The 21,687-nt window shown below is 33.3% G+C and overlaps 1 protein-coding gene across 1 annotated transcript in view; it reads left to right on the forward strand.

Annotated features, from left to right (window-relative positions):
* The first annotated feature begins 7,562 nt into the window (after positions 1–7,562).
* The window catches only part of LOC105218490 (optomotor-blind protein), a 243,750-nt gene continuing 229,625 nt past the window's right edge, over positions 7,563–21,687 (forward strand). The window contains exon 1 of the mRNA XM_054232391.1: positions 7,563–8,002. The gene's annotated coding sequence lies outside the window, so the exon portion shown is untranslated. The remainder of the gene's footprint in view (positions 8,003–21,687) is intronic.

The raw sequence follows: 21,687 nt of genomic DNA on the forward strand, positions 1-21,687 counted from the left end.
CAGAATAACTCTTGCCAACAGGTGCTACTTTGGACTGAGTAGGCAATTGAAAAGTAAAGTCCTCTCTCGGCGAACCAAAATCAAACTCTACAAGTCGCTTATCATTCCCGTCCTGCTTTATGGTGCAGAAGCTTGGACGATGTCAACATCAGATGAGACGACACTAGGAGTTTTCGAGAGGAAAATTTTGCGCAAGATTTACGGTCCTCAGAACATTGACAACGGCGAATACCGCAGACGATGGCACGATGAGCTGTACGAGTTATACGATGACATTGACATTAGTTCAGCGAATAAAAAGACAGCGGCTACGCTGGCTAGGTCATGTTGTCCGAATGGACGAAAACACTCCAACTCTGAAAGTGTTCGATGCAGTACCCGCCGGAAGGCCTCCACACCGTTGGAGGGACCAGGTGGAGAGCGACCTGGTTACACTTGGAATCTCTAACTGGCGCCGAACTGCGAAGGAAAGAGAGGAGTGGCGCGCTCTCATCGATTCGGCTATAACCGGCTAAACGGTTCAACGCCAATTACATACATTATTTATAAAATAAATTAGATTCATTGATTATACCAATTTCATATTTTATTCTTTTTTTTTTAATTATTATAAAATAAAATATAAGATAAATTTTAAAATGAATTTTTCTAAAACAAAAATTATACCAGTTTATCGGATTTGTACCTCTCAAACTTTCCTCAGAGAAGACAATTTCAGATGAGAAACCTCTGAAAGAGATGAAATTATTGGCTGGTCTCGACATACAACGAGAAAAGTTCACCTAAACTGTATGAAGATCAGAAAAGGACTGACCCGAGCAATTTCGAACTGAACTAAGAGCATTGACTTGAAAAATTTATTCATTCATTATACCAGTTGATATAATTTATGCCAGTTTTTTACTCTATTCCCCCGTTTTTAATTATTATAAAATAAAATATGACTAAAAAATATGACTTTCTAAAAATAATATTTGCAAAAATAATTAATTATACCAGTTTATCAGATTTATACCAGTTGTTTATTCGTTGCAACACCTACTTCAAGCTAGCTAGAATGTAGTACAATTTAAAGAGGTTATCTCAACCTTACCTCAGGGAAGCCAATTATAGTTGAGAAGCCTCTGAAAGAGATGAAATTATTGACGGTTCTGACTGATCTAGATACAAAGCGATACAAAGATCACCTTAACTGTATGAATATCAGAAAAGGACTGGACCGAGCAATGTTGAACTCAATAAGGAATAATTATCAGGTAACAACGCAAAGTAATTCTATCAGTTTGAGTTGGTCCTCTGAACATCATGGAAAAAAAGCAGTGTCTTCGTTTGTAGCTTAAGTTAAAGGTACTGCAGAGTTAATATTTTCGAATTTCGAAGTTGACAGTTCATACGAGGACAAATATATATTCGTACTATGATTGAAGTGTCAAATCGAAGACATTTGCTTCTATGAAGTCTCTTTAAGTAATCTCACTGCAGATTTAATGGTTCAAGGTATTCACTCTAGTGAAAAATAGTGTCTAAAAACATTGAAATAGCTTGAATTATATCGCCAGAGTTCACGTTAAAAGGTATGGAAATGAACACCAGCTATTATCCGGGTTCGACAAGGTGATAAGGCGTTCAGTGATGCCTCCGCTTACAGAAGATTTGTCGTGACTTCAGACGTCATTGGTATCCTTCCTTCATTGTGCAGAACCCTAGAGTTTAGTACAGAGACCTAGAGTTTTACGGTCTCCTAAACTCTTCTCTAGAGGTGTATCTGATTTTTCAGGAAGCATGAACCGACCTCAAGTCTTGCTCTTTCATCATTCAATCATCCTGTTGTAGAAATTTCGCATTTATAAGTCTATGCGGTGAAGTCAATCTTGATATTTTTCTATATTTGAATACTTCATATAAATCTTATTCTGGAAGCTTCTAGAAGTATGTTGCATAAAAAATATTGAATTTTTTTGTTTTTTTCCAGGTCTACATAGCATTGTTACTCATATTTAGTTAGTCTGAATTAAAAAAAAAACATGGCCATTACTTCATAAACCTCTTATCAACATTTTTTCTAAGAATATGTTGCATCAACATGTTGCTACAGTCATAGGCTACAGTCAGAGGCTACATAGCACACATTAACATGTTGCACGCCATTGTAAAACACAACAAACTCATTATGAAGTTGCATAGAAACTCCAACGGCGCACTGTTAACACTTACATACACATACACACACTCTCTCTCTCGCTTTCGCGCTCTCAACAAATCACCACTCTTCTGCACAAAATACAATCTGCTTAAATACAAGCATAAACATATTTATGTCTTTCATATCTACAACGTGTATCTGCAACATGCCACACATTTGTGCATGTATTGTTATTGTTGTTCTTGTTGCACAGCCATAGCGCGGTTGCTCGCCACAATGGTACATGAGATTTCTGCCACTGATAGCGCAACAACAGTGCACAAACTAGCAGCCACTAACTTTAACGCGGCGCGTCACATTTTGTTGCACGAAGTGATGAGGCTACTTGCAACAATTGTTTTTGGTGTTGCATTTACATAGCATGTGCATGCACATAGTTTGTATGTACATACATGCCACTTGGTGCATGTTTTGTGTTGCATTTGCATTTCAAATAAGTTTAGAAATTTTGCAGATTCAGAAGAGTGCTATGGCCGAGATTTGCTTGGAACGCTTTCTTAGAAGTAAGGTAATAACTTTAGAAAGATGGTGGTGCATGCGAGATTAAGGCGTTTATAGACATGGAAAGGCGAAAAATTTACTTAATTTGCAATAAATGTTAAAATTTTCAACTGGTATAAAATCTGGTATATTTTTTTTTCTAAAAAAATGAGTACAGAAAGTGGTTGCCTCTAGAAAAATAATAGCGCATGTGAGATTAAGGCGTTTATATACAAGGGAACTCAAAAAATTGGCTTAATTTTTCAAAAAAGTTAAAATTTTGAACTGGTATAAAATCTGGTATAATTTTTTTTCTAAAAAAATGAGTACAGAAAGTGGTTGCCTCTAGAAAAATAATAGCGCATGTGAGGTTAAGGCGTTTATATACATGGGAACTCAAAAAAATTGGCTTAATTTTGCAAAATAGTTAAAATTTTGAACTCGTATAAAAACTGGTATAATTTTTTTTTCTAAAAAAATGAGCGCAGAAACTGATTGCGAGTCAAAATTTTGCTCCAAATATTAATATTTACTACTAGAACAGTCATTATGAACTGGTATAAAAACTGGTATAAATTTATTTTGAACAAATATGTGTATATAATATGAAAATTCGCAATCCACAATACTTTTTATGTATTTTTACTTAATCTAAGCAACTGGCATAATTTATAGGAGATGAAAAAACACTAAAATAATGTCTTAATATCCAGTATGTATAAAAATTTCCACTAGAGTACAATTCAATTTCTTTTCAATACCCTGCACGGACATGCGGTAACATTAGAAAACCACACTCGCAAACAAATGACACGAGTGCCAAGCAACGGCGGCTATCTAACTACGGCAGCGCTCACAACGGTGGCTCTGTTGATGGCGTTTGGCGGCGACAAACGTTGCGGCTGGCTGACAGCCAACAGACGGTGTCAAAGTGCTTGTCCGCGGAAGCGGCGTCGGTGAACTATGTTCAACTGCTGAGAGTTTTTCTGTTTCATGTTAGTCGTGTTGTTGTTGTTGCTGGTGAGGAGTTTTTTCTTCTTATCGCATCGTTGAAGCTGAGCTTTTTCACCAGCCTTGGCGCTGGAGCGATACTAAAGCATATGCCAACAACAACAATAACAATAACAGCAACAGTTTTAATGTGTTATGGAGCAAATTTTTGATTTGTTTTGTTGGCGCGTGCGAGGAAGCTTTGAAGTAGTTTTTGGATTAGATGTTTTTTGGTGTTGTTGTGGTTTAGTTTAGATGTCCAAATGGTATTAGTATAAGATCTTTTTGGTATTTTTTGGTTTTTTCTCGAGTTCAGTATACAATTTTTACAAAAATTCTGTTATACCTTCAGAAAAAATGAATTTTTGGAAAAAAAAATATAATACATTTTTCAGTTTTTGAAAAAAATTTTGAAAATTTAAAAATTTCCAATAAATCAAATTTTGAGAATTTCTAAATAACAAGTAAAAAAAGTCTGAAATGAGAACTTGACAAAAATTATAAAAAAAAAATTTTCATAAAAAAAACAATTCATACAAAAAATTCCAAGTTTTGAAAAAAAATTAAAAAAAAAAAAATTAAATAGTATTAAAAAAATTAAAAATAAACTTTGTATAAAAAAATTTATAATTAACAGTTTTCTATTAAAAAAAAAAAATACTTTTGAAAATTTTGATTCAAAAATAAAAAAAATGTTTGAATTGAAAATATTTAGCATTTTTTTTTTTCATTTTTCTTTTTAATTAACAAAATTTGAAACAAAAATAATTTTTTTAATTAACTCTTTTTTTCAAAATTTTCAAAAAATATTAGAAATTAAAAAAAATATTTTTTTTTTAATTCGAAATTTTTAAATTTCGAAGAAGTCACTTCAAACGCTCAAAACTTTGTTCGCTATTGGGTAACACTGGCTGAGGGGTCACCACTGTTGACCCCAACAGAGTACACATACATTCACACTTAATTTTGTTGTTGTTCTTGGCGAACTTAGTCGCCCGCTTGCTGCAGCAGAGATTCACCTCAAGGCGCTGACCAAATCCCAACAGCTTCAACAACAAGCACAGAAGGTGAAGATAAAAAACCGACAAACACAACAACAACAACACTTGTAGAACGGCGTTGGCAGCGTTGAGAGTCACGGCGACAGCGCAACAGCGCCAACGACACTTTGGAGCGCGCGCCGCATCACAAAAAAAAAAAAAACAAAAAAAGTTAGCGAAGGTGGCGACATATGCAAAAACAACAATAAGAAGAGGTTTAAACAGCAGCAGCAGACGCCGTTCGCCGCCGCCGCTTCGACGTGCAACAAGCTGTCTGTCTGTCACACGGCCAACTCGAAGACGCGAGGCAATCTGCAACAACCGCGCTCACTCGTCGACTCGTCAATGCACGCCACATGCTCGCTACATTCATTCAACTCGCTAATACACAGCGACGCCGCTGCGGCCATAAATTCAGCATTGACGTCGACGCTAAGCGCATCGCTGCTGCTGCAACAGCCGTATCTAGCGCCTAGTGTCCGTGGCTGCGTTTGGCATTTTGCGCGTTTGCCATTTTTGTGTCTTCTTCTTCTTGGTGTCGTGCACATCGTCGTCCGTCGAGCGTTGGCAAGTTGTTGTCGTGTTGGCGTCGTCACTGTTTTTGGTTTTGCGTTTTTTCTTCGCTTCGCTGCGTCTCCGTGCGTCTTTTGAAGACCTGCAAATTCGGAATATTTTCGCTTTCGTTGCGACGCGTCGGCTGAACGTCGCGTACGGTGTTTTGTGTGGTGCATTTTAGCCGTCGCCAATTTGGGCATGCCAGCAAAAGGAGATTTTTTGAAAATTTGTTTTGGCGAAAATTGCCGCAATTCACGGCAGGCAAATATGGCAAATTTCGTGTGAAATTTGTGCGAATTCGTAATGTGAATTTTGAGTTTGAAAAATCGCAAATCGGTGAATTAAAATTTTTGTGAATTGATTTGAACGGGTTTACCGAAATTTTGAAGTGGATTTAAGTGAACCCAAAATAAGTATTAAAAAAAAAACGAATATTTGTGGCAAGTGAGTGAGTGTTTTGAGTACTGTAACATAAACAAACGGATTAGAGTTTAAAAACAGATCACAGTAAAAAAAAAACAACAAACAAAATTAGAAAAAAAACAAATTCAAATAAAAATTATACTAAAGGTAAAAAAAAATTTGAATTAAAAAATCACATTTTTAAATACTGCAAAAAATTTATTTTTTAAATCTGACAGTGACAAAAAATTTACCACATAAATTAAAAGAGATATTTTTTGGCGTTACATTAAGTGAAAAAAAAGTTCAAAAATCAATTTTTAATGTAAAAACCCGCTCAGAAAGTGTGCAATTAAAACATTTGAAGCTGGTGAAAATAAAAATTGTTAATAAATTTTATGCTCAAAAATCAATAATTTCAAAAAAAGTTGAAAAATATTTGAAATTAAAATACAGAATATTAAAAAAAAAAAATATTTGAAAAACTGAAATAAAAACTAATAAATCAAATAGTCAAAAAATATTGAAAGAAATTAAATAAAAGCTAATAAAACAACAATTAGTGCAAAAACAGCGTGGCAGAGTCATATATGTATGTGAAAAGTAAGATTTAAGAATTCAACAATTTTAAAAATTAATAAAATACAACTGAGCAAATTATAAAAAAAAAAATAAATCAAAAAGTTATCCATAGCCATCTGAGTTGAAGGCCTGTAGATTTAAATAAAATAGCAGACAAATTAAGCGTTAAAATTAAAAAAATTTACAAAAAAATATGGCATAAAAAATGCAAAATAATCCAGAAAAATAATCCAAAAATATATTAAATTTTTAAATTTTTAGAATATTTCGCAAATTTGTTATGAATTTGCGCACCGACAAATATAGGTTTATTAAAAAGTTCATTAAAAAAAAAATAGAAAAAATTTTAAATTTAAATATTCTAAAAATATTAATTTTTGTAAAATGAATTTTAAATGCAATTTTCATAGTAAAAAGTCATGAATTTCATATAAGAAACAGTATTGGCATTTAAAAACTTAACTTAAATTTAAATTTTTTGTGTCTAAACATATGTATTCTAACATAAAAAATCATAACGAAATACAAAATAAGAGTAAACAATTTTTAAATTAAGATTTATGAAAAATAAAAAAATAAGGAAAAAATAAAATTTAAAGATATATATAAAATATTGAAAAACTTGAAATTCTAGCTAAATAAATACTAGCTGATTTTTGCAAAAAAAAAAATAAATCTTTAAAACAGAAACACTCAAATTTCGTAGAAAATAGAAAAACAATAGTTTATTAAATTTTTAATACAATATATAAAGAAACTATAAAATTTGATAGTTTTTTGTTTTCAATAAATTTATAATGCAGAAAAACATTAAAATGTTTGTATAAAATAATCCCAACAAAAACTTAAATAAATTTCTTTAAAATAATTTAATAAAAAAAAAAATTATGTATATGATTAAATACAGCAAACTTTTAAAGGATTTTTTGGTTTAACTATAATAGTATTTAATTATGCTACACATTTTCCCATTCAGAAAAAAAAAAACGAAAAAAAAATATTCGGTCTACACTTTGCTTCCGCCGTTTTCCAATAGATGCCTCTAGGGTCAAGCACTGGTCGATTAAATCGATTAAATCGTTTTATATCGATCTTGGACATTTGTGTCAACATTAACTCAACAAAATATTTCTAGAGATCTGTTTGCATCCCAAACTTATTCTCAACTGAAAATGTCACTTTTTGAGCTGAATTAACGACATTTGCAGAAGTAGTAGCTGGCGACGGCCAATATTTCGAATAACATTTTTGTAACCATTTTTATACAAAAAAAGCCTTAAATTTACAAAAAAAAAAAAAAAAAACGGCGGAAGCAAAGTTGTAGACCTAATATTTTCGAGAAATTCAGTTGCGATTTACAAATGAAAATTAGTTAATATAAAAGCTTTCAACTCAGACAATATTTTTTTTTCAATTCTAAAAATTAAAACGTTCAAAATAATTCATTTCAGATTACTGCACAAATAATCATAAAACAAATAAAACCATAGATGTGGCATATATTATATAAACATAAATTTGAGCATATAAAAGGTGCTTTCAAATCATTCATTTCTAAAACATAAAACAACAAAAAGTGCTAACAATTAAACCGATTGATTGATTTCAATTCCATGCATTATATTTAACACACAATAAAGTGCTTTAAACAAGCTTATAGTGTGTGTATGTTTCATGAAGTGATAACAACAAAAAGAAGATTAACATTGATAAAATAATGAAAATTAAGTTGTATAAAAACAATAAAAAGGTTTGTTTCTAATTTTTTTATATATATTATTGTACTTTATAAATGCATATTTATGTCTAGAAAAAGAAACGCAATTTTTGTACTCTCACGGTTTTTTGGGGGGCGGCGAATCAACACTTCAAATGTGACGAAAAAAATGCTTCTAAAAAAAAAACTTGAAAAAAACAGGTTTTGAAAAATATTCATAAAAATTAAGAAAATATTTTTCGAAATTTTCAATACTTTTGAAAAAACTATTTTTCGAAGTTTTCGATATTTTTGAAAATTTTAATTTTTTATAATATCGATTTTTTTTAATCACAACAAATGTTTTTTGACAATTCTCTGAAATTTTATTTTAGAAATTTCAAGTAAATAGAAGAAAAATATTCATAAAAATTAAGCAAATATTTTTTAAAGTTTTCAATATTTTTGAAAATTTTAACTTTTTTTAATATCGATTTTTTTAATCACAAGAAATGTTTTTGACAATTCTCTGAAATTTTATTTTAAAAATTTCAAGTAAAAAGTAGAACAATATTCATAAAAATTAAAAAACTATTTTTCGAAGTTTTCGATATTTTTGATAATTTAAAATTTTTTTAATATCGATTTTTTTTATTGCAAGAAATGTTTTTGATAATTTTCAGAATTTTCAGTTTTTTTCGAATTGTTTTCGGTACTTCACATTTATAGTTTTGGTATAATTTGAAACAATAGTCCAAGTTCAAATTTATTACTTCTCTGTGATAATTCTAAATACATATAGTCAAAGTCCTCAAAAATATGCTTTTGAATATTCTATTAATATTAAGATTGTTCTGACTTGTCTTTGGGGATAATTTTGCACCACGGTTATCAAGGTCTTGTTGCTGAATCTTATCCCAAATTTGACTTACAAATTTAAGGTTAGTTATGCATATCTAAACCTCTTTCTGACCTACATATACCCGTATAACCTCAAATTTCTATGTATGTCTCTCTTGGAATATGGGGAACTTATCATCTGGTAATGTAGCCTTAAATGATAACTAAAGCTCAGTTTGTTTAAATTAATTCCATGAAACGCAATAGCAAGTATTTAGACCCATTGAAGACAGTATTTGCCGTGATTCAAGAAGCCTAACACTTCTCTTTATAGTTTTGTCTAAAGTTCTTAATTTCGATTTTTTTGGTGAACATAACCTAATTTTAAATATATTATTATTGATTTTTGAAACAATGAAGTTACTTTAGCTGCATATTAGATCCCTTCTTCAGTTAACTAGATAACTTAACCCAACTTCACTCTCTTGCATGTTTTTTTTTACTTTATATTGTTCTGGTGATGAAATCTGTTAGCTCGGGGAATCATTTAGAGTTCTGTGAAATTGTTTTAACCTAATCTAGGTATTATCCGGGCTCAATTAGCACTATCTGTGCCATTTGATGCACTAGTCGTTGTCCTTTTTTATTTGCTATCATGTTTAAGCTTCTCGTTCAAACCATTTTGTTTCGATGCAGCTACTAATATCCGTTATGCTTTTTGTAGACATCCATTCGAGGTTTGATCCTCGATGGATCCCCAGTGTTCTGTGTCGGATCTGAAATAGGGCTGGACATTCACAGAGCAAGTCGAAAATTGTTTCCTTATTCCCTGTTAGTTCGCAGCTTCGGCATATGTTATTGTAGGGCATACCCATTTTCGACGTATGTTCGCCAAATGGCCAATGCCCTGCTATGGCAGCAGTTAGTCTGAAGATACTGTTCCTTGACTTATTTAATAAGTCGTAAGTTCTCCTCATGTCGTATTTTCGGCCATATCTGTTTGGTTATTTTGCATTTAGTTGTATTCTTCCATCTGTTGTTTGCTAATTTTTGAAATTGTTAATTAAACTCTCTTCTGATCGAGCCTAGCGGACTTGGTATTGCCAGCTCGTCAGGAACCCAGATCAAGTCTAGGATGAGCTTATCTTCTAGCGATTTCAGTGCCTTCTTGCAAGTTAGGACAATTATTGAATTAGTCGTGGGCGACGACAATGCCAGGAGAGCCGCTTGGCTATCCGTGTATATTGTTGCTTTATGTATCCTCTCATAGTTTCTCAATAGAGCACAGGCCTTCTCTATGCCTAGTACTTCCGCTTGGAAGATACTAGCCGAGTTTGGTAAACGGATAGAGAGAGAAATGTCTAGATCATCGGAAAATACTCCCGTGCCTACACCGCAGTCCATTTTGGACCCGTCGTGCCCTATTCTTCCCATTCTCCATTCTCGTCTAGAAGGTATCCTCACCTGGAAGTTACTATTGAAATCCAGCTTTGGGAGAATATAGTCTAATTTATGGACTTGTATTCTGAGTTGGTATAGAATTTCACTATGTCCATAGTTCTTCTGATTCCAACCTCCTAATTCCTTTATTCTTATTGCAGAACATGCTGCTATTTTGTGAATATGGATGTCTATGGGTAGTTGATGCAGGATCAGATTAAGCGTATCAGTCGGGTATGACTTGATTGCTCCGGTGACTCCTGCACATGCTGCCCTTTGTATTCCATTTAGTTTTCTGATGTTATATTGTTTCTTTAGCGCTGGCCACCATACCAACGCTCCGTAAGTAAGTATTGGTCTAATGACAGCCGTATACATCCACATTATTATACGAGGCTTGAGGCCCCAATTCCTGCTAACAACTCTGTTACAAGTGTAGTAGGCCACAGAGGCTAATGTTCATTTTCCAGTTCAGTTTGGTGTCAATCTCCACCCCTAAGTATTTAGATGTGGGAGACAGTGAGAGTGTTACACCATTTAGTACTGGAAGACCTAATCTAACCTCTCATTCTTATTAAAAGCACCGTTACATCATTCCATCCATCGTCAGTTGGTCAACCTAATCAAAAATTATACCATTAGCTAATGGCTCAGTTGACTAAAATTATTTCAGGAAACACAAAGTATAGTCTGCTCTTAACTATTTCTATAGTAAATCGACTTTTTGGCACTACATTGAACATAACCTCATTTTGTATCCTTACTCAAAACTCTATTGAATTCTCATTTCTATTCCTAACATCATCTAGTTACTCTAGAGAGCATATAGATTCATTAAAACACTATTTTTACAGTTATTTACAAAATCGAACCTAACCTCACATGCTGAAAGAAAGTTTTATGACACTCACTTGGTATCAAAAAATTATTTTCTAAGTTCTTTCAACGTAAAATAACCAGCTACAATCCTGTACTGCTATTAATCAGCACAATATCGTTATAAATTATAAAAAAACAACAACAATAACAAGACAAAATAAATAACTCAACACAACAACAACAACAGCTGCAATAATGTGCCAATAGTTGTTAACAAACTGCTAATAATGTATCGGCAATTGACAATAGACCATGACAGCAAACTATTACAACAACAACGACAACAACAAAGTTGATAATAATAACAAAAACACCTGGCGCATGCAACACCAGGCAACAGCAAATCAACAACTTATCACTTGATTTATTAGATTTGACATGAAGATATGTGCATATGCGAGTGTGTATATAAGTGTATAGAGTGTATATAATAGGTGTGTAAGTGCAGTTATCAGGCAAACCGACATCATCATTAGACGCTGCCAACCAGCTAACTAGCCAACAAGCTAACAATAGGTGTAGTAGTAAAAAAAAACGTTGTTGTTGTTGTTGTAGCAATTGCAAATTGTAGCAACAAATTAAATCGCATGCAATCACCACAAGCTGACTGACGCTGCGTTTTCATAGTTGTTGACTGATTGCAACAAAAATGTTGGTTATTATTGTTGTTGTTGTTGCATTGCTATTTTTGTTGTTGTTGTTGTAGCAGCTATATCGCACTTATAGTGTTAAAAATGATGCCTATGAACGACCGTTGACCGATTCCGGCTGCAACAGTAGCAGCTGACAATTTGCTAGCAACTAGCAATCATTGTAATTTATTGTTGTTTATGTGCTGTTGTTGTTGTTGTTGCTCGATGTACGATGCATGCCCATTAGTTTTTGTGTCAATTTGCCGTAAATAATTTATCTAACATGTCAATTGGAAATTATTGATGCTGCCGCCAATGAATGAACAATGCATTTTGTTGTTGTTGTAACGGCTGCCCACTTTTTGCACCCTCAAGCACGCACACACACAGCAACAAACACTTGTATAAATATGTAATCGCATTATTTTAGTTAGAATTGTTAGTTTTACAATGCTGACCGACAACAATAATTATCGCTGTTGCTGTTGTTGTTGTTGTCGTAATTTCATACACATGCGTAGTGCTGGCAAATTATTGTTGGCATTTTATTATGCCAACTACATGGCATTTATTTGCTGCAGCACGCACGCACATTTTCATGTCATGCAATTGTTGTTGTTGTTACTAATAACAGTTTCTTGTTGTTGTTGCTGCAAATAGTTTGTTTTTAGTCTTATTAAAGTCATTTGCTTGTCAGAACGAATTTTAGTGATTTATTTATATGGCGCTTTGATGCTTCCTTTCAAATATTGTAGCCTATCCACAGGCGCTATACAAATTTTTGAGGCTTTAATTGCATTAAAACGCGGTATGCGTGCAAAAAATGATATTGTAGCATAGACATAATGTCTAAGCTGTTATATAGCTGTCATTTTTTCGGAAAATTTTGAATTTGAAAATTTTTCAAAAAATTTTGAATTAGAAAATTTTGAAAAAAATATTGAAAAATTTCCAAATTTAAATTTGAAAAATTTCAAAAAAAAAATATATTTTTTTGTTTATGCTATACTAAAATAGTTGAAAATAATAAATGTATTACATTACTGATATTAATCAATAATTTTATTACAAATATGTACCCTATAATCAGGCGTGAAGTCAAGTGAATATCAAAATCGTTTAATATTTATATGTAAAACTCCCAAGAAAACATTTCTGAGACGCCATCGAATATTTTTATTGCTTTTTTCATATAAATAATTTACTTTGAATTTTATAGTGTATGAATGAAATAACTAATAACCTCCTTCCACGCTTGGAAAATCAGTTCTTTGCTTGAATTTGAGAGAATTATTTTAAAATATTCATAAATATATAAAATAATTAAAAGATAGTCGAAAATATTTGTGACTAGTGTAGTCTACTCGCAGGCGCATAGCGCTAAAAAATTTTAAAATCTAAAAAATAAGGTCTACACATAGGCGCTGAAAGTCAAAACGGGTATGAAATAGACATAAAAAAAAATTTAGTCTACATATAGGCGCTTAATAGAAAAATATGAATAAGTTGGACATATTGAAAGAATTAGCAAGATAAATAGCAAATGAACAAATACTTAATCCGAAAATATATGATGGCATATAAAGATTAGAAATATATTCAACAATTATCGTCAAATAAATTGATAATCACGAAGGTGCAGCCCACCAATAGGCGCTTCATATTAAAAAATGATTATTGAATGTATTAATATAAAGGAACAGCACATTTAGTTCTAATAGTTGTGAAAATTTTGGTATATTTGCAATAAGTGTAGTATATATACAGAAGCAAAGGTGCTTAGAGTCTAAAAATGGAAAAATAACGAAATTGTAGTCTAACTTTAGGCGCATAAAGTAAAAAAAAAAAATTGATGAAGTATATATAGAGATCAAAAACTTTTTCAAGTTTAATGCAAAAAGTGGACTATAACATGAAAACTTACAGTACTTTCAAAATATATAGCCTAACTATAGGCGCTTAAAATAGAAATATTTACTTATCGATAATTTTTGAAGCAAGTTTAATATATCAACAGGTTTATAATGTAAAATGTGTCATACAATATAGGAAATCAAACTATTTTCAAAAACTATAGTCTAATTATAGGCGCTTAAATTAAAAATATAAATTTTTCCAAACTTTTTGATGCAAGTTAAGTATATCAGCATGCTTCGAATGCAAAAAATTTGATAAAATAAAAAAACTCAAAGTATTTTCAAAAAGTATAGCCTAAACACAGGCGCTTGATGATATAAGACTTATTTGTCGACATTTTTTAACCAAGTTTAGCATACTACTACTGCTCTTAATGCATGATTTGGAAATAATATGAAGAAATTAAAGTATTTAAAAAAAACATAGCCTAACCACAGGCGCTTAACGCTAAAAAATGGCAAAAAAATACATAAATCGGACAAAATATAGTCTAGTCCTAGGCGCTGAACGTTTTTTATATAAATTTCATGCTTTATTAGACTCTTTGAATATCTTCCGGTGCGTTCTTCTTCCACAAAAAAAGAATCTTACTCATTAAAGAATCTACTCAGGCTGAATTTCAAGCAATTATGTAGCACAAAAGCGCGACTTTTCTGTCAAAATCTATAAATAAGCAAACAAATATGTAAAAATATACGCCTATATACATATAATACATACACTTCAGTATGCATAAGTGGCATTTCCACTTATTAAATTTGTTGCTGTAATTGATGCCATTGATTTTCGTGCGCGGCAATTCAGCGAAATGGGATTAAAACACCTACAGGGAAATTGTGTAAAGCCAACACTGATACTACCAACGGAACAACAACAACATCACCACCATCACCAAAGCAAAAACAACAACAAAAACAAAAACAATGCTAACAACTACATATGTAATGCAATAGCTTAGCTATATACATATATGTATGTATGCGTGGCAACAACAATTTAACCGAAAAATTTATAACCACGCAGAGTACAAAAAACAAAAAAAAAAACCAACAACAACAATAAAAAAGCACGAAATAAAGCGAAAGCAGCGCGTAACTCGGAAGAGTGACGAGAGACGAAAAAAAAATTAAATAAAAGTGTGTGCGTGCTACAAAAGGAAGCGCCTTCGAAAATCGCATCAACCACTTTTGAAAAAGCGCCTTGCTGCCACCAAAGACTGCCGCGTAACGGTAGTGGTGGTGGCAAGTAAGCACTGCTTGCTGCCGTTATCCTTCGTGCGCTACAAACTTGCACTCCTCATTGATTGCTAGCAATAAAGGCAACAATGCGCGAATAAGGAAGTGTGAAAGCAACAGCAACAACAACAACTACAATAATAATATCGAGGTATATGCTTAATCGCATGCGTTACGCAAGAAAGTTCGCGCAAAAAGAATTTGTAAGAAATTGAAGCTCCCACTTCGCTTGTGGAGTCTTCAGTTGTCTAATTTCTTTTTATTTTCTTTAAGAAATGCGATTTCTGAGTGCCTGCAAGTTTTCGTTTTGACACGAATATAGCCATGAAGTGCCTAGGTGTAAGATAGAACTTACCTAGTGTGTCTTGAGGCTTCTTTAAGACTACTTGGACCCTTTATAAAGATATTTTTTTGTATATGAAGTCTCTTATAGGCTATTCTCCGTCTTCTTAACGCTACCAAAGCTGAATTGAATCGATTTTTCGATTTTTAGCCTTGGAAAATTCATCTACTTCGCGTCTCTCACGTTTCCTATGTCTCCCCGCAATTCACAATATGTTAGATCTGATGATGCTACCTAAAACAGCAGACAACGTTATCTATTAATTTATCTATATAATTTCCTGACCGTTTTTGTCAGTCTAACTGTCTTCATTTCGATCTAATCAGAGATAACTATTTATCTACTTATTTTATCTGATTTATCTATATTTAATCTTTATAAATTTATTTTTGTTTTTGTATATACTCTTCTATCTGTTCTATCCATACTTTTTAACTAACTTTATCTACGAATAAAGCCATTTCTTGCTATGTATTTATCTATATATAAATCTTTTTATCACTATATCCCTCTCTTGACTTTTTATCTAAGTAAAAGTAAGTTTTTATCTACAGGTATATTTTTATCTTTATCTATAAGCTACATCTATATTTATATCTCTTTATAATGTCTACCTATTTAGCTTTGAAACTGTTTATATAATTATCTATAACTCTATCAATTTATCTAATAATAATTTTTTTTATATTATATATCGACTATCCACTAATCTAAGATTTCTTTTTCTGATATTTTCGCATTAATTCTTCCATTCTTCGCTCGTTTTTTATTTATCCACTAACTATCACTTTTAGATCTAACTATCTATCTACATTAACCTACACATCTATTAACCTTAACTGTCTATATTTATCTATCTGCCTATTTTTCCTTCTATCCACCCTCGATTTTATCTCACTACTATCCATCGATTTTAAACGTTTTTATCTAGCTATTTTCTATCTCTTCTACTGATTGCTTTTATTTCTCTATCTAAATATTTATCTATAGATCGAACTATCTACCTATATATGCTTACATTCATTTATCTATCTATTTCTCATACCTTCTTCTATCTACCCCTCTGCTTTTAAATTAATCCACTACGTATTAATCTAAAATCTTCTATCCAGCTATCCACGCAATCTATTAATTCTTATTTCCCTTACTCTTCCAATTATTTTGATTTATCTACCATATGCTATTTATCTACAGATACAACTCTGTATCCACCCACCTATCTTTTCAGCTATTTAGCTTCAATTCATTCATCTTAAATCGACTATCCTACTACCTATTTTCTTATCTGTCGAGCAATAAAGGTCTAGGTATCTATTCATATTTAAATCCAAATCGAAAAATTTTCGGCGCAGTCAGAATTGGACCTAACGAATGGAGGATAAGATGGAATAGCGAACTTGACCAGCTAATTCAAGGCGAACACGTGGTGCGATTTATCAAAACGCAACGAATAAGATGGCTAGGACATATTACAAGAACGGATGATTCAAGAGCCCAAAAGAAGGTATTGAACGCGAAAGCATACATCGACAGAGCAAAGAGTAAGGCCAAGAACAAGATGGAAGGACGAATTAAACGAAGATCTGAAAAAGCTCCGATTGGAAAAGTGGAGAGAAACGGCAAAAATTAGCTTGGAGGCGAATTGTTCAGCAGGCCAAAGCTCACAGAGAGCTGTAGAGTCAAATGATGATGATGATATATTTTTAGGTTATTTAGACCCATAATTTTTATCTAGTTATTTATGTATATATTTTTATAAGTGTTCTAAACTATTTATCTAACATGACGCCCTCTACTTTATTTCGCTTTTTATACAGCAATTTATGTATACATTTATATAAAATACTTTCAAATATATAGAAAAGCGACTCTGCAACTTTTTATGTATTTATCTACACATTATAGATACATAGATTATCTATCGATTTATCTTATTTGTTAATGAGTTTATTTTTCATATCATCACTCTGAATCTCCAGAGGTAATTAATCCGGCAAAATTAAAAAATTCTAAACACTTTTTCGAATACCTTTCAATTTATATTATCTGCAATTTATCTACGTTTATCTATCGATAGTCTAAACTCATTCGAAGACGTGTATTTTTTCTAAAGCCCAACTGAGGCTTCTCTAAATGAGAATTCAATGATTCTCAGCGCTTTCCACACGCGCTTTACCACGTATTGTACTCGCTCCAAAGAAAATACAAAATTTGATATTCAATGAGACAAGTGATTGAAAGAATGATGGAAGAGATTTCGAGTGGGTGTTCAAGATGGTAATATATTTGGATAAAAAATGTTATACTTTCATATTATATATGTATGTAAATATAGTATCTATATACATACATACTCAATATAAGTGAAATGTAAAGCTTGAAGGTGGCGAAATCTAGAAAATTTCCTGGAAGTTATGTGAGTGAAAAGTTAAGTTGGAGATGAATGCATAAATGTTTATGATAGCTGTGCGTAGGAGGGTGAGTGAGATTATACTATGGATGAATTACATTGTGGTAGAGGGAGTGTACACGCAAATTGAAGGTGGAAAGTTAAAAGGTGGTTGCGGCTGGCAGTATGGAATCTCTGAAGGAAGACGAGAACGAAAATTTATTGGAAATATTTTTAAATTAATTTTGTTTAATTCTTTTTTTAATTTTTGTCATCAATATTTTTTTTTTTAAATAATTTTTCTTTTATTTAAAATTTATTGAAAATTTTTATGGATATTTTATTTTTTCATAAACATTTTTTTTTAATGAAATGTATGTATAGTCATTAAAAAATAATATTTGACTGAATTAAACAAAATATTTACATAAAAAAAATATTTTTTTTATAAAAAGAAAAAAAAATTGAAAAAAAGACTGGTGAAAAACTATTATCCATAAATTAAAAAAAAAAATCTATAATATTTTAACGAATATTTTTTTTAATTCTTTTTCAAGCCTATTTGAAATGTTTGCAACAAAAACAATATCGTAATTGCTTAACTACTCTCAAACAGAAAAATTTTAAGTACAACAACAATAAAATAGAAAAATTATATTACAAAAGCAACAATTTATTATTAGAAAAAGGCAAAAATACAAGGAAATCACCCAAAACCTCACCAACTAAGAGTTGCCACCAATCATGTGGCATGAATGAAAATCAGAAGCAATATAGATCAATATGGCACTAAAAGTCTCTGCCGAACTTCAACTCATCATTAAACTAGCAAAAAAAAAAAAAAAAATACAACAACAAAGCATGAGTCAGTCAGAACCGCTCAACGCTGAAGTGCTTCACTTGATGGCCGCCCGACTGATGATTGGGGGGCATATCAATGTGCGTACGATAAGTGAAAAGCTATAAAGCTGTTATTATTATAACGCGGCAAATGCTAAAACACCCGCAATAAGTTAAGTACAGTGGGGTTGAGGCAACAATAAGTCTGCTTATGCGCGGGGCGCAGCAGTATCGATAGTCGCCCAAGCTAGCACGCATAGGCGGAGCGGCGTTGAAATCACGCACTCGTTTGAACAGCTAGCCTAAATAAAAGCAACAACACGATACTAGAACAACAACTACAACAGTAACAATAAAGATTACAACAACAAGAACACAATGCTTGCGGAAAATAAATTGAAAGTGAAAATCATCTTTAAATGTTGCAAGAACTTGATATATAAAAACTACAACAACAACAACAATATTGTTAAGTGTACCGTTATATATTAACGGCAAGCGCTGTTGACATCTTCATTTCGCAAATGAAATCAATTTCAACAAATGTCAATTGCCATGCTCTCCTTGTGCCCATTTCTTTTGTTGCACGCGCAAATCGCACATACACATACATATATACCGCTATTTTCGCCCGAACGCTTCATTGATTTGCCGCCGCTGTCTATCACAAACAACAATGGTAACATCAACAACAACAACCCGCAGCAACAAAATCGATTACCAATTGGGGGTAAGTTCGTCGGCGCCCCTCTTTGTTCGCTCGCCTTGCCTCGCTCAGCTGCGAGACAGCAATGCAACCGAATTGGTATTGGCATGCCGACATTACACTTACGAGATTACTTTTCTGCTAAATATGGTTTACCAGCGTTGGCCTCTATAGAAAAAACACACCTCAGTCCATGCAGAGTTGTATGCGTCGCGCTTCCCTTGCTGCTTGCAATTTTAATTATCGACTAATTACTTACTTTCTGTAACTGTACTCGCTATACATATATGTAGCGCGAGTCTTCGTGCTAGTGTTTATGTATTCTTCGCTTTTAGGCTCCAAGTTGCGCGCTTTGATTATTTGGTTCGTGAAAGAACCGCTTCTCGGAATGAATGCCATTGGAAATTCTTGGCGTTGCAAGTTCTTTCGAGAATTCGTGTTTGGTTTTACTCTTTATGGTATTTATAAATATGTATTGGTCGACAGAAATAGAATTCATGAACGAGTCTTTGCGATCCAGTTCAATAAGAACTCTCGAGAATACTTGTTCTCGATATTACATTTTAAATTACGATAGTCCGAAGATATGAACTTGAGTCACAAGCAAGCTCCATTCCAATGTTAGACTTCAGAACAACACCTTTCGGTTATATAATCACCGTGATAGTTAAAAGTTCGACTAATTCATCTTTATGGACCCAAAACCTCAGTTTGTGACATAAAACTCGCTTTGAAGGTCGCGAGCTCTAACAAATTTAGTTCGTTGTGTTACAACATACATTTGTATGCAGCTCACCAAGTTTCAAGCGTCAGACTCGAGCGCTTGAGTAAGTGGATTGTAGAACGAAGGTTCTAAATTGCTTGGATAGGTTTAATTAATAGCCGTTTTCAGTCAGAAAGCACTTTAAAAGCTATTATCGACCTTCATCTATGTCTCAAATAATAAAATGTTGCTCATAACTACATTTTAGGCAACGTATCGTTGAATTTGTGGAACACTTCAATGTGTATTTGATTGAAGGTCTCCTTCGATGAGCATAAACTTTACACTAACGCTTTCTCTGCTGGTCAGTCTCTCAATACTTAATGTCTGCAAAGCCTTGAAAATATAACTACTTGAAAGATTTGGTCACATTTCTCCCAATACCGAATTTGATGCCAACATTGATGGATGATATAGAACCTGGGCTTTTGATCTTCGCCTTCTCCACCCACACTTACCTTACCGTTCAAGAAAAAGCGACCCTAATCCATAACAAAGATTTGCTTTGTAAAACAACTCCTTCTGTCCATGTCCTGAGGGATCCCAAATAAGACTGAGTCCCCTACTCAATTCACGCCTCAAGCTATCATCCAACTTTGGTCGGAATTTCTTTCAAAATGACGCATGAATAGACCATTGTGAAGACACCCTCTTTAAATGCCTATACAATCACGCGGATTCTCGCGCAATACCCACTTGACAAACGAGGCAGGACGAATGAAATGAAAACACACTTATAGCCAGCTAAAAAACAGCTGAGTCATTTGCTAAGTGCTCGAGCGTCGTCGCGTAGAAGCTTAAGTAATATGCGCGCGTGTAAGAGAACGAAACATAAAAGTCGAACTTCAGAAAAATAATGACCCAAAGGCAACGATGCATCTAAATGACACCGACAATAACCAGCTACAGCAAGAACAACAACAACAACAAGGATAATAGTAATAACAACAACAAGAGTAGCAACAACAACACCAAAAGGAATAGCGACAAACTGTCAAGAAACCCCAACAACAAAGTAAACAAGTCAAATCGAGCTCTGTTGTTGTATGGACCAAGAGTTCGGCTGGTTTGAGCTACGTCGGACCGTGTTTTTGTTGCAAAATGTGCAGAATGTTGGGTCAGCTGGTCGGTCGCACAGCCGTTTGGGTGGTGGGACGGTGAAGCGGTTGGGTGGTGGGTCGGTTGGATGGTTCGGTAGGTCGGTTGTTGGCTGCCTGCGTTGATTGTTTGGTTGGACGTTCGGCTACGCAAGTGCCGGATGCGGATATGATGCGGTGACCATCATTCATCATCAGCAACAACAAAACAAACAACAACAACAAATTATATACTTACATAAGTCAAGCCGAAGTGGAGGCGAAGCGAGCCAGCGCCATTGGTGGAAGACGGAAAGCGGTAGAAGGCAGACAGTAGGCGGTTGGAGGTTAGGTGGTGCGGCGCTGCACGGTGTATGTGTTTGTGTCTTCATGGCACCGGAGGTGGCTGAGTTGGCGCGACTGGCGAAAAACACTTTCCGTTGCCAATGAAAGGAATGCTCTTCACAAGCAATTAAGCACACAAAAGTCGCTGCAATGCCAACGGCTAACGCGTCAAGCGCAGAACACAATCAACAACCAAACAATAACAGCAACAATAAATACCGTAATAATGGCAACAATGATAAGTAACAACTACAACAATGGCGATTTCAAGTAGAACAAAAGACCATAAGCACGATGTAGATGGACCAAGGGACGGATGGACGGACGGACAAGC

Source organism: Zeugodacus cucurbitae, chromosome 5 (assembly GCF_028554725.1).
Source record: "Zeugodacus cucurbitae isolate PBARC_wt_2022May chromosome 5, idZeuCucr1.2, whole genome shotgun sequence".
NCBI classification, from domain to species: Eukaryota; Metazoa; Arthropoda; class Insecta; order Diptera; family Tephritidae; genus Zeugodacus; species Zeugodacus cucurbitae.